Below are 12,740 nucleotides of genomic sequence, written 5' to 3'. Positions count from 1 at the left end.
CTCTCTTAGCGCAGATGGGGTGGCACATTCACCAGATGGATGTGAAGACTGCATTCCTCAATGGAGTCATTGAGGAGGAGGTGTACATTGAGCAACCCGAAGGTTTTGAGATCTTCAGCAACAAGTCACATGTGTGCAGGCTCAAGAGAGCACTATATGGGTTGAAACAAGCACCACGTGCTTGGTACACACGGATAGACAGTTATTTCACCGGAATTGGATTCTCCAAGAGTGAGGCGGATCCTAACCTATACCAGATTGTGGTGGAGGGTAAGTTGCTTATCATTGTAATGTATGTAGATGATTTGATTCTAACGGGTGATGAGCTATTGATACTTTCATGCAAGGATGATCTTGCTAAGGAGTTTGAGATGAAGGACTTGGGCCTCCTTCATTATTTCCTGGGATTGGAAATTTGGCAGCACAGTGGTGGACTGTTTGTTTCTCAGGGTAAGTATGCTCGGGAGATACTGGAGAAGTTCAACATGCATGGCTGCAAGCCTGTTGATACTCCTCTTCCTGGAGGTTGGAGGAAGGAGGATGCCACTTCGGCAGAAGAAGTGGATGCCACTGTTTATCGACAGTTGGTGGGGTCGCTTATGTATCTGGTCAATACATGACCCGATATATGCTATGCAGTTAACCAGCTTTCACAAGCTATGGTTAAGCCTACCAAGCTCTTCTGGAAGGCGGGCAAGCATGTATTGCGTTATTTGAGAGGCACATCGGGATATGGATTGTGGTACAGACAGGAGGATGAGGTGAAGCTATGTGGCTTCACAGATGCAGATTGGGCAGGGAGCCCAACGGACAGAAAGAGCACATCAGGAGGGGTCTTTAGTATCAGGTCGACAACAGTTTCTTGGTACAGTAGGAAGCAGAGATCCATGGCACTCAGTTCAGTAGAGGTCGAGTATATGGCAGCAAGTTTGGCTGCATGCTAGGCTATATGGATGAGGAAGATTCTGGTTGGTTTGTTCGGTTCTCACTTGGATCCTACTGTGATTTACTGTGATAACTAGAGTTGCATTAAACTCTCAGATAATCCTGTATTTCATGATAGATCTAAGCATATTGACATCAGGTACCATCATATCAGAGATTGTGTGCAGCGAAGAATCATGTTACTTTCATACATTCCAACGAAGGATCAGGATGCTGATATTCTGATAAAGGCACTCACCAGGAGAAAATTTGAATACCATCGAGGTAGGATAGGGGTTGCTGATAATCCATATCTTGTTGAGAGGGAGTGTTGAGAATGCAACAAGATGATGGAGCTTAGTGGAAAGGAGTCGCCTTCACTAAGTGGGCCCGCAGGCAAATTATGGCACAAAGTCTATTTTTAGACATATGGATCATGGTCTATGAGCTGTAGAATGTTGTTTATGGATGATTGGTCATGTTGGGAAAAATAGATAGACTTCTATTTTCTGGTTCACAGCAGGAGTGATCAAAGTCTATTTTTAGACGCCAGGCTAAAAATAGAAAAGTCTAATATTATTGTCTCATAATAATATTTGGACTATAAACTTTATCTTATCCTCTTGGAGCACTTCAGTTTGAGCTACAGATGTGGCACATGCAGCTGTCAGAAGGAAATACGCTTTCTTTGTGGGTCAGTTGAGTTGTTGCATGCAAGACTTCAGTTAGAACTCAAGCAGTTGAGTTTGGTGGAGTTGATGGAGTTGTGTTCAGTTTGACTTGGTTAAACTAGTTGTAATTAGTCTAACTGTAAATAGACTAATGATGAGTTGTTAAAATAATTATTAACTCATAAAGCAACTAAAGAATACATCAGTTAACTCAGTTGCATGTCAATGCATGTACAGTTCAACAAGGACAGGTGTTAGAGGTTGAGATTGCTATCAGTTGTGACTATAGTTGTGCATGAGGATTTGCACAAGCAATGTATTGAGTATGCCAATGAGTATTGCGTTGATTTTCCCAGTAGAATAGCTTGTGCTCACGTGATTTCCAGTGTGAGTGATTCTCAACAGGTTTATGCAATAGAGGCATGCAAAGCAGTGGAGAAGATTTGAACTTGTGACTTGTTTGGGTCTGAGCTGGTGTTGGATACCTATACCAATAGGTTTCATATTTCATGATTGGCAAGAGAAAGTCCAAATATGCTCTGCTTTGAGTTCACAAAGATCCCATATTTCCTAAAGAGCAAGAAGGTGTGTAAAGTGTTTCAAACGTTGATGACCCTATTACAATTTTGATGGATGATCCAACAGTTTAACCTGGATCGTGCCATGTTTCAATTTTGTGTTATAGAATAGAGAAAGAAGTCTGTCCAAACAGCCTAATCTTGGCAGACAAGTAGTTTAGGTAGAGAAGAAAAGGTTTCCAACAGCTCAATCTGGGACCTTGGAAGAGATAAGGTTAGAAGTAGATAGAAAAGAATAAACAAAAAGCCAAAGAAAAGAAAAGGCAAGTAAGGGTTTGCAAGTCCAAGTGCACCCTCCAAGGAGAAACAAAAAATGCTAGGTAAGCAGCTGGGTAGGTAGTTGGGGTTGCAGAAAGGTATCCCTATCATTGCAAGGTGGTGATGGTGGGCAGCAAGGCAAGAGATTAACAGCTGGGAGCATGACTAACCTCCCTCTCCCCCTTCATTTCATTACTAACATTCCCTTTCTTTTAGCTGAGATTTATGGAGAAAGATCATGGTTTTTAGGTGGTTCTGGTTCATTCAGAAGCCACATTTCTTGTCTAAAATCTTTTCATTTTGATCTACTCTCAAAACTAAATCAATTTCATATAAACTCAGTGAGATCCCCTTCATTTGCTCCCTTCATTCATATTAACACTAATTCTATTGTATAAATCCTCATATCGCCTCTTCCCCTAATATTACTAACACCAAGGTGTATAAATCCCAAAATCTTATAAATACCCACCCCTTTGGCATTATAGCCAATAAAGTCTCGAGTCAGGGATCAAATGACACCAGGTCATGTTGATGAGCCTAGGCCAGCTACCCCCTCTCCTTCATGAGCTAAATTCCCCTATTTTTACCCCTTTGCACATAAAAACCCCATAAAGATCCTAAATCCCCACCTTACCCGCTTCAAAGGGCAAATAAGCATGAAAACCCACTTTTCCGCCCTATAGCCAAGGTTAGCGCATATAATGTTTTTTAAAATTACATTGGAAAATCATATAAAACCCGATTATATACCCCCGCCAGCTTCCGTATACAGCGCACATGTCAGCTCATCCGATGACCGTTAGATCAGACCCTCCAGATCTGACGGCCCTCGTCGTGTCAGAGTCTGTCCGACGCCTGACAGTTAAACGTACTATCCCCCTGTCATCTCATTCGTCCGATCACCGTCCGATTATCCGCTGCAGATCCAACGGTTATCCTGATGTCGGAGCTCATCCGCTGTACGAGACTTATCTCCCGACGTCCGTATTTAAAGGACGTCATCCCACTGCTACGTGTCCTCACCACCACGCGTCGGAGGTACAGCCGATGGATACCGCCCCCGTACAAGAGGCGGTACGATATGAAACCATTAGCGGTTTCCGGATTCCCTCATCCCGCCTACCCACGTCATCACCGCATCGGCAACGCGTCAGCGCCCCGTCACCCAGGTACGTTGCCCCGTCGACCTCCCTATCCCTGCCATTGGTCCACCTGTCCTGCCATGTCACCGCCACCGTGTACCAACCAGACAGCGCCACGTCACCCGATGACGTCAGCATGACGTCATCCGACCTTGATCCCACCAATGACGTCATGCTGACGTCAGCACGAATTCGCGCCAAAAACATAAAAAGGTCTATTTTAGCCAAAAGTTCGTGTTTTTTGGTCATTTTGTGTATTCGTCGTTATTCTGCTCTGCATGCAATCAACGTCCAAATTGTTTACCAACCTGCTAAACTGACCAGAAGACCTCCAGCGCACCAGTTCAACCTGCGGTCACGACCTCTGCTAGCTGTTTTACCAGGTATTCCTCATCATTCATCCTCTGTGCGCCTGCAATTATCTATTTAACGCTTTAAGAAGCTTAAAGGAAGCCGAAAATCAGAAATTTACTACTGAATTCCTCAGTAAAGCATTGAAGTTCCAATTATCACTTCGGAAAACACCAGCCGAGCCTTTTCCCAGTGGCATTCTGCTAAGAAACCAGGCCCTGTCTGCGCAATCGTGGCAGGCGCATTTGAAACCAAATTTTACCATTGAAAGGTGCCAGAAAAGCTAAGCTTCGCTATTAATTGCCATAAAGCAGCATTTCAACTGCTGCAGACCCTGCATTCACCTTTTCTCAGGCATTTTCACCCTTCTCTGCAAAGAAACTCTGTTGTTATTGATCTACATAAGTGACACAATCCCTAAGCAAAACAGAAACCTCAAAGGAAAGTCATGGACCCCCCTGTAGCTCCCATAGCCCTCAATGTGGCTCCCCTAAATGTTCCTAATAGAACATTTGACACCAGAGCATTGGCAGACCTGGACTACAAGATAGCAGAGGAAATGCTGAGCAGAAGCAGGTTCCATCTGCAAATATTAAACGAGATAAAAATCAAACATGAGAGGGGGACAGACATCCTGGGAATTTGGGAGTCATTCCTCCCAATATTCAAACTTCCTCAGGTTAATCAATTCCCTGAGCTTGTGCACATAGTTGTTGAACACTATGATGCATCCCAGAGAGCAGTGCTAGATGCTGAAGGTTCAATCCTGTTCCTCATTACCCCTGAAGCCATCAGGGAGATGTTGCAATTCCAGACAGAGCATAAGTTGGTCCCTCTGTCACTAGCTGATTTAATAGTACAGGGAGCCAGAACCACAGAGGCCCAAATCACTAAGGTCAACCAGCTCTTCATCAAGGCTGACACTTTGCAGACTCCTCCCATCAACTGCGTTTACCTCAATCAATTGGGCCAAGACCTGGTTGACATGATCAGTCCCATCCTGGGATATGATTCAATAGAACATATTGATGAAACAGTTATACAAATGATGCTTATGTTCTCCCCAGGAAGAAAACCAATCCACTATGATTATGCAACATACATATCAGACAAAATGCATGAACAGTTGATGAATTTGCCAAGAGAAAGAGTGTTTAGGTACACCTCCTACCTATATCATCTGCTCATATACTTCCAGCATGATAAATTCTCCTTCCCAAAGAAGAGAGTAGATGCACAGGGCAATCTGAGATCAGTAGTGTATTGGACATCTGTTTTCCACGTATCATGCTACTCTCCATACACCTACTGTGAGTTTATTGATCTTTTCATCCATCCAGCCTTGACTCTACTGATTGGTTCACCTCCTCCTAGACTGACAGAGGACATGAAAAGGTGCCTACATTTGTCAAAAGTATACAGTATTGGGGACTGGAATCTTTACCAACACCACACCGTCATCAGAATATATGGGTGTGAGTTACCCCCATTTAGACTACCCAAATTTGTGCCCATGAGGCTATTTGCCTTAGAATACTTCAGGCAGTTTGGCTATGTGGATATGTTCCACTTCTCAGGCAGAGGCAAGAAAGCACAGCTGAAAATCAAGAGCCAACTTGGCCATTTAGTCTACAATGAAAGGGATGAAGGGTGGAAGGAGGCAGATAGAATACTGGTGGGATTTGGTTTGAAGTACAGTTTTATATGGAAACCCTATGACCCCAACAACTTCATCACAATGAGGAGACTCAAATATAAACTGTCTGCTTACGGTCATCATAGCCTCCCCCAAATTGAAAAATATGCCAATCAAAGCAAGTGGAAAAGGGGAACTCTAGAAGAAGATATAACTCAAAAAGAGCTTGATCAAAGAGCTCTGAACAATCAAAAGAAGATGGCTGACCTTGAGTTTTATGCACAGGTCCCCTCACTACCAAGCACACAAATTGGAGCAGCAGCCTCCTCTTCAACTACTCCACAGCAAACTACAAAAGTTGCTGGAAAAGTATCAGAAAAAGGAAAGGAAAAGGAAATGGAGGCAGAGCAAGAGCAACAGCAGGAACAGCAGCAAAAACAAAGTCAGCAAGCACAAGAACAAGCAGAAGGGTTACAGCAAGGGCAACAAGAAGACATAGGACAGCAAGAGGAACAGCAGCAAGAAAAACAAGGGCAGGAGCAGCCTGCCCAGCAAAAGGAAACAGTGGATACTCCTCAGACCACTGAACAAGTCATGCCTACAAGACAAGACTCTACATTTGATGCCTCGGTCCTCCAAACCCCTCAAAAGGAGGACACATTTGTCTTTAGGAAAAGGGAAAGAGAAACTCCCTTGACATCCTCTATCAATCAAGGAGAGAAAAGGCAAAGACTCAACGATTTTCCAGAAGAGGATATAGCCATCAGAAAAGCATTGGGCATGGGCCCACCAAGTCAAGAAATTTCAGCAAGTTCCTCCCAGCAGGAACTAGACAGGACAATGGGAGGGGAAGTCAGCTCCTCCAGCCAGCAGAAAGAGGAAAGAGTGAGCATAAAGCAGCAGTTCATAGACATTAAGAGTAGGAGTGACCCAATCAAAGTTCAATTATACAATCACCTACTTAACATGGCTCCTTCCAATCAGCAGAGACTCATGTCTGCTTTTGATGTAGGTGAGGGCAAACTGACATTGAGTCATTTTATGCCTACGGCACTCAAGCCACAGTCTTCTGCTGATTATCTCAGGACCAATTTAGAGGTCCTTGCCAAAGACATACACCCCATGGACAAAATTGAGTTGCATAAACAAACAGGGGAAATGGTGTATGCTTCATTGGCCGATAAGACCTTGGACAACTACAAGTTAACAAGCAGTCTGAATGCTACAGCTTCCCAGCTGGAGCTAGAGAGAGCCTCTTCTCAGGCCAAAGACAACAGGATCAAAACCCTGGAAGAAATCATCATAGAGATTGGGCACAATCCCAATGATATTAAAGGGATACAAGAGATCTTAAAAATCAGAGATGCTGATATGGCTGCACTAAGGAAGAAGGTTAAACTTCCAGCCACTATCCATCCACAGACCGATGAAGTGGCAAAACAAAGGTATGAGCAGGATTCCACTGCTCTGTTAATTTCTGTTTACAAAGAACTTCTGAAGGCACAAGAAAAATTGGGGCAATATGAGGCCACACAAGCACCTCTGAAAGGATCATCAACACAAGCGCAAGAGGGGCAAACATCTCAGCCCCCTCCACAGGTCATTAATCTTGAGGAGACTGCTCCTACTACTGCACCTCCACCTCAGCAGGTTGAACAACCAGCCACATCTACTTCAGCAGCACCCACCAGCACAGATCAGAGCTTAGACATGCAAAAGCTAAAAAGCGAAATACAAGCTTTAGAAGCACAAATGATGCAGCTGAATGAAACTAAGGAGCAGCTGGCCAAGGTGAATGAAAGGCATGACAAAACAAAAAGAGAAGTAGGAGAGAAGGCCAAAGAAATCAAAGCTCTTAAAGACAAAATCAAGGAGCTTGAGAAAGAGCTAAAGCTAGATAAAATCATAGCCGAAATCAGAGCAATGATATGGTCCAATATTGGTAAGTCCATCAATAACCAGTGGCCATACATTGAGACAATCCATGAGCAACTGGAGCTCATTCCAAAAGCGCAGAGGGAAATCAGAACATCAAGGGCCTTATTGGGGAACATGCCTGAAATTGCAACAAAAATGATCAATGTGCTCAATCATAAGACAAGTTCTCAGTTGACCATCATGGGAATCGCAAACAGAACTGATACTATCCAAATGATCAAGAGGGTTCTTACTCTTAGAAGTCTGGTGCAAACGTTAGACAGAAGAACCCAGGATATGCAAACTGAGGTAAACAGGTTCTTTGAGAGGTTTCGGGTATTGGAAAGTAAAGGACTCCCTAGCTTGCTGAACAATGGAGGGAGATTATTCACCCATGAAGAATATGCCAAGAGAGTGAATGTTTTTGCCTCATCACAGGTAAATGAGAAGGCCAGCACCTCAGAAGATACAGGGCCTATCACAGGACAGATTTTCTATGGTAAGATAGAAAATCTACTTTTTATAATGAATGAAATGAATCATCTATTTGATGTAGCCCCCAATTTTTCAAGTATACAGAAGCTGAAGAGACAATGCAGGCCATCCTCAGGCATCAGCTTCCTACACAGGAATGGTGGACAGATGCCATCCAGAGAATTTTGTAAACATTAAGCCATGCATCAATTTCTGTTTTTTTTTTCTATAAATTTTGATGGAAAGAACAGTCAGCAAAATCAGCAGGCATCATAAAGTCAAAGCTGAGCCAACTCAGCAGATGGAGCAGCCAACAAAGCAGGAAAGACAAACGCAGCTGGCAAAGCCGAGAAATTCATTGCGCAGGCAAAAGTAAATGCGTACCTACAGGATCGATACATAGTAATGTAACCGACTCAGTGACTCCTTAAAGTCAAAACAATCATCTGACAGACATAAAGGGCATTTACTCTGCATTTAACGTTGTAATAACTCCCTGCCTACTTTCTGAACACTACTGAAGATATTTTCTCTCTCTCAGATGACTCAATGCCTGAGATATTTTGTATACTTATTTCTATATAAACCCCTGCGCATGATAGAGCAGAGGTTGTTGTAATTTTCCTTGAAGAGCTCTCGCTTGCTGTAAGATTCTCAGAGAAATAATACAAAGGGAGAATGGAATTTCCAAAGCTTGGTGTACTTTGATGCGTTGTGGTGAATGGTGAATGTTGCAGGATTCCAGACTGTTTTCATAAAACAATAAGTTTTCTCAAATCTCTGTATTACATGTTTTCGAGTCTTTTGTTCTCTTTTATTGTTCAGATGTTTTACACTTAATAGCAAAGTAGAAGAATGGTTCCAGGACTTAATCCATGATTACCCTGAACTCAAACTGAGCTATTATCCATGTTTTCCTCAGATACAGTAACAGAAGTGTAATTCTTAGTTGCTGCACTTTGAAACTGTATCTTTCGCTGTGATAGACATTCCCAGGGATTCAAGTTTGCCCCTGTGACATCTGTCTTTTCTCATAACCAGTCGGTGGAAACATTTAAAAAGTGAGTGAAAATTCTTGAATGCTTTCATCGTTTTTTGTTTGTCTTACCTGTTTCCTGTTATTAATCAAAATTTGTTCTATAAAACATCCAAATGGCCCTGTAAGTTTCACCGGTTCATCTCAAAGTTTCTGGACACCTACAGCCACAGACTCCATTGCCCAATGACACTTAACTCTTTGAGGACTACATCACAGAGACCTGAAAGGAATTCTTCAACCAAAATATAAACAAAACCTGTGCTCAATACCTAGCCTAAAACATTATCATTACAGATACAAATCATAAAGAGAGAGCCCTCTCTGATCACAGTTTGGCTAGAAACAGTGATTAAAAGATTGGTTAGTGGTTACCCCGGCCGTATTCCCTTGGGAGTCATAGGGAACAACCTGGGTGTTAACATAATTGGCGACTCCACTGGGGACTATCAAGATTTTCTCAATTACTATCTATCTTCCAAAGCTACCATCAAGCCTGAAACTAGCCAAGAGGCCTTAGGACTGTTTCTGCAAAACACAGGGACAGCTTTAGGGAAGAGCTAACTAGGGAATCTTCATCCTAGCTTTGAAACATATATAGTCATTCCAGAATCCTTACCTAGTCCTTGTACATATATAACCTCCTGTATAAAGTTCTAAAAGAATACTTAGAAGCTGGCTCCCAAAAGAAACCCAAGGCACACTAGGGCAAACCCTGACCCTGATCAACCCATCATTGTTGATAACCCAAATATCATTCCAAAGAACATAAGGAGACAGCAAAAGCAGGAGAAGCCTGCTGATTCAGATATAAGTTCAGACCAACCTATCCTCATTCCACTCCTTGCAAAGTCCTTTTTCGTCCACACCTAATTCCCCTAGTTCATCATCAACACCTCAAAGCCCTCCTCTCCCATCTTCACCATCTGCACATACTCTTTCAACCAGTTTCCCGCTTGTTACCCATCCTATTAACCCTGTTACACCTGTAATCCCAGCTGTCCCATTTGTTCCTATTAACCCTATAAACCCCATAAACATGGCTAACAGATATGCACCTCTGCAGATACCAGCCAATGCTCCAGCTCTACCCCAAGACTACCAAACCAAAATCTCATTTTTTGACTCCCATGGCCCTTTGACAGCTGTCCAGCATGCTAAGAAGATGCAAGACCACTTTGAGACCTATGAAATAGATGATGACAGTGTTAGGATGAGAATTTTTGTCCAAAGCTTAACCGGGGATGTTAGAACTTGGTTTAGATCCCTGAATGCAAATTCCATTGCAACCCCTGAGTTCCTGTACCAAGAGTTTACCAACAGATGGGAGAAAAAGAAAGATCCACTCCACATACTTGGTGAATATAACACTATCAAAAGAGGTCCTCAAGAAACAGTTTTGGAATATTGTGCTAGGTTTAACAATGTATATAATGCTATCCCCCAGAATTTAAGGCCCCCTCCTGATTTGGCCCTGTATAACTTCCCTGATGGTTTTGATTCTGATATGGCCTATCAGCTGAAAGAAAGAGATCCCCCAACCCTTGCAGAGGCTCAAAGAGTTGCAGTCACTGTAGAGGCCAACCTAATTGCCAAGAGAAACAGGGCAAAGCTGGAAAAGAAGGCTGGCTTCAGAGAAGAGCCCTCGGGCCTTGATCAAAAGTTGGATGCGATACTAAACAGCATGAAGAGACTGGGTGAAAGAGTGGAATCAGTTGAAAGAAAGTCATCATGGGAGGCATCACAAAGCAATCCCCCTAGAAACCCAAATTTTAGGAGAACGCAGAACCCAAACATAGGAAAAACAAGTGCTGACCAAGACATTAGACCCCCTTTTCAAGAAAACTATGCAGAAACTTCCGTAGCCAATCAGCTCAATGAAGATCCTGAAATCAACTTAATGGGTCTGGATGGTAAAAGCCATGTTTTCTTAACACAAGAAGACCATGAGGAGGATGAAAGCAAAACATTCCAAACAAAATCAGGAGAATCCTTTGACTTTAAACAAGGATATGACACTGCTGTCTATGAAGTCCACAAGCAATACAAACTAAGGAGTAGGACTGTGAATGCAAATCAGCCTGAAAAGACAAAGGAGAAACAACAATCCAAAGAAACCATGGTCACTGAACCTAATGACAACGCAAACGTGCCTACAAAAGAAGTAGTGGTTGAGGAGGTTACTGAACTACTGTCCCCACTACAACAGCCCATGGCAACCCCGTCCTCTCACCCTAACCCAAACATCACCCCTCAAGACATGAGTATAAGGGGCAGGTTTCAGAATCAAGATGAAATCCAACAAGAAGATTTAATGAACAAAGAAAGAACTGCTACCCGTGACTCCAAAACCCAAGTTGACAAACCCTTTGACCTAGGAGCAGAGATTGGCAAGTTAAAGGTAGCAATTCCCCTCTCAGAGCTAGCCAAGCATGACGTATACAAGCAACAGATAAAGAAATCCCTACAGCTCACCAATAGTAAAGATGATGTAAATGTGCTAGATGACACTCCAGAATTACTGTTTGGCCCAGAGGTAGATGGAAAAACAGTAGTCACAGGGGTTTTACCTTTTTATGTCAGCCTGCATGTACATGATAAAATACTGCACAATGCAATGTTTGACTCAGGTGCCTCTCACAACCTTATGCCAAAAGCTGTCATGGAAAGATTAAACTTGGATATAACAAGACCATACAAAGACCTGTTTTCTTTTGATTCTAGTCAAGTCAAATGTTTGGGCCTAATAAAAGATTTATGTGTGTCCCTGGTTCAATTTCCCAACAAAACCATACTAATGGATGTTGTAGTTGCTGATATCCCACCCAAATACGGGATGCTCTTATCAAGATCATGGGGAGCCAAGCTCCAAGGCTCCCTGCAATTAGATATGTCATATGCAACCATCTCTGTCTTTGGGCAACCAAAAAGACTTTATAGGGAAACACTCATGAAGTATATGGTCAGCAGTGAAGAAAAGCCTCAAAATTTTCCAATATATGCTGTCCATTCGGACATAGACTCCTTCATCCTCTTCAATGACAGCGCAAGCCTCTCAAACAATGACATTAAGACCGAAACACTCATACAAGAACAAAACATTGATCAAACAAGTAGCACCTGCCAAACTTCAATCAGCCCAACAATACACATTAACCCTCCTCTAGTTGTCAAAGATTGTCAAACAAATGATGAAATTATCCTAGGAAACAAATGGGAAAAGAAACCCCAACTCATGCTCACATTGCCATCCCATGAACAGAATTTTAAATCTCCTGTTCAGCAAGATATTCTGTGGGTTCTAGAGTTTGATGGCTCAGTCAACAAGTTAGGGGCAGGGGCTGGAGTATGGATACATAATAAAGAGAAAGATTATGCAGAAGGTAGGGCTTACAGATTGAAGTTTAGATGCACTAACAACATGGCAGAATATGAAGCTCTGCTGTTGGGCCTAAAGCTAGCAAAATCACTACAGGCTCCTAAACTCTCCATCATGGGAGACTCTGATCTAGTAATTCAACAAGTGAAAGGAAATTTTGTTACCAATGACAAAAGATTGAGGTCCTATAGGTCTGCTGTAATTGAAATATTAGAGACTTTCTCCGAGTTTGTTATCACAAAAATTCCAAGGGGCCACAATCTCCATGCACACAGCTTGGCAACATTTGCCAGCACCTTCAAATTCCCATTGGAACCCAACAATTGTTTCACGGCAGAGGTCAAATATAGGCCTTCTATTCCAAACAATGT

This window comes from Pinus tabuliformis, chromosome 2_1 (assembly GCF_031772625.1).
Source record: "Pinus tabuliformis cultivar Carrire ecotype Pingquan chromosome 2_1, CPIR1, whole genome shotgun sequence".
Lineage (NCBI taxonomy): Eukaryota > Viridiplantae > Streptophyta > Pinopsida > Pinales > Pinaceae > Pinus > Pinus tabuliformis.
This window is presented reverse-complemented; position numbering follows the sequence as displayed.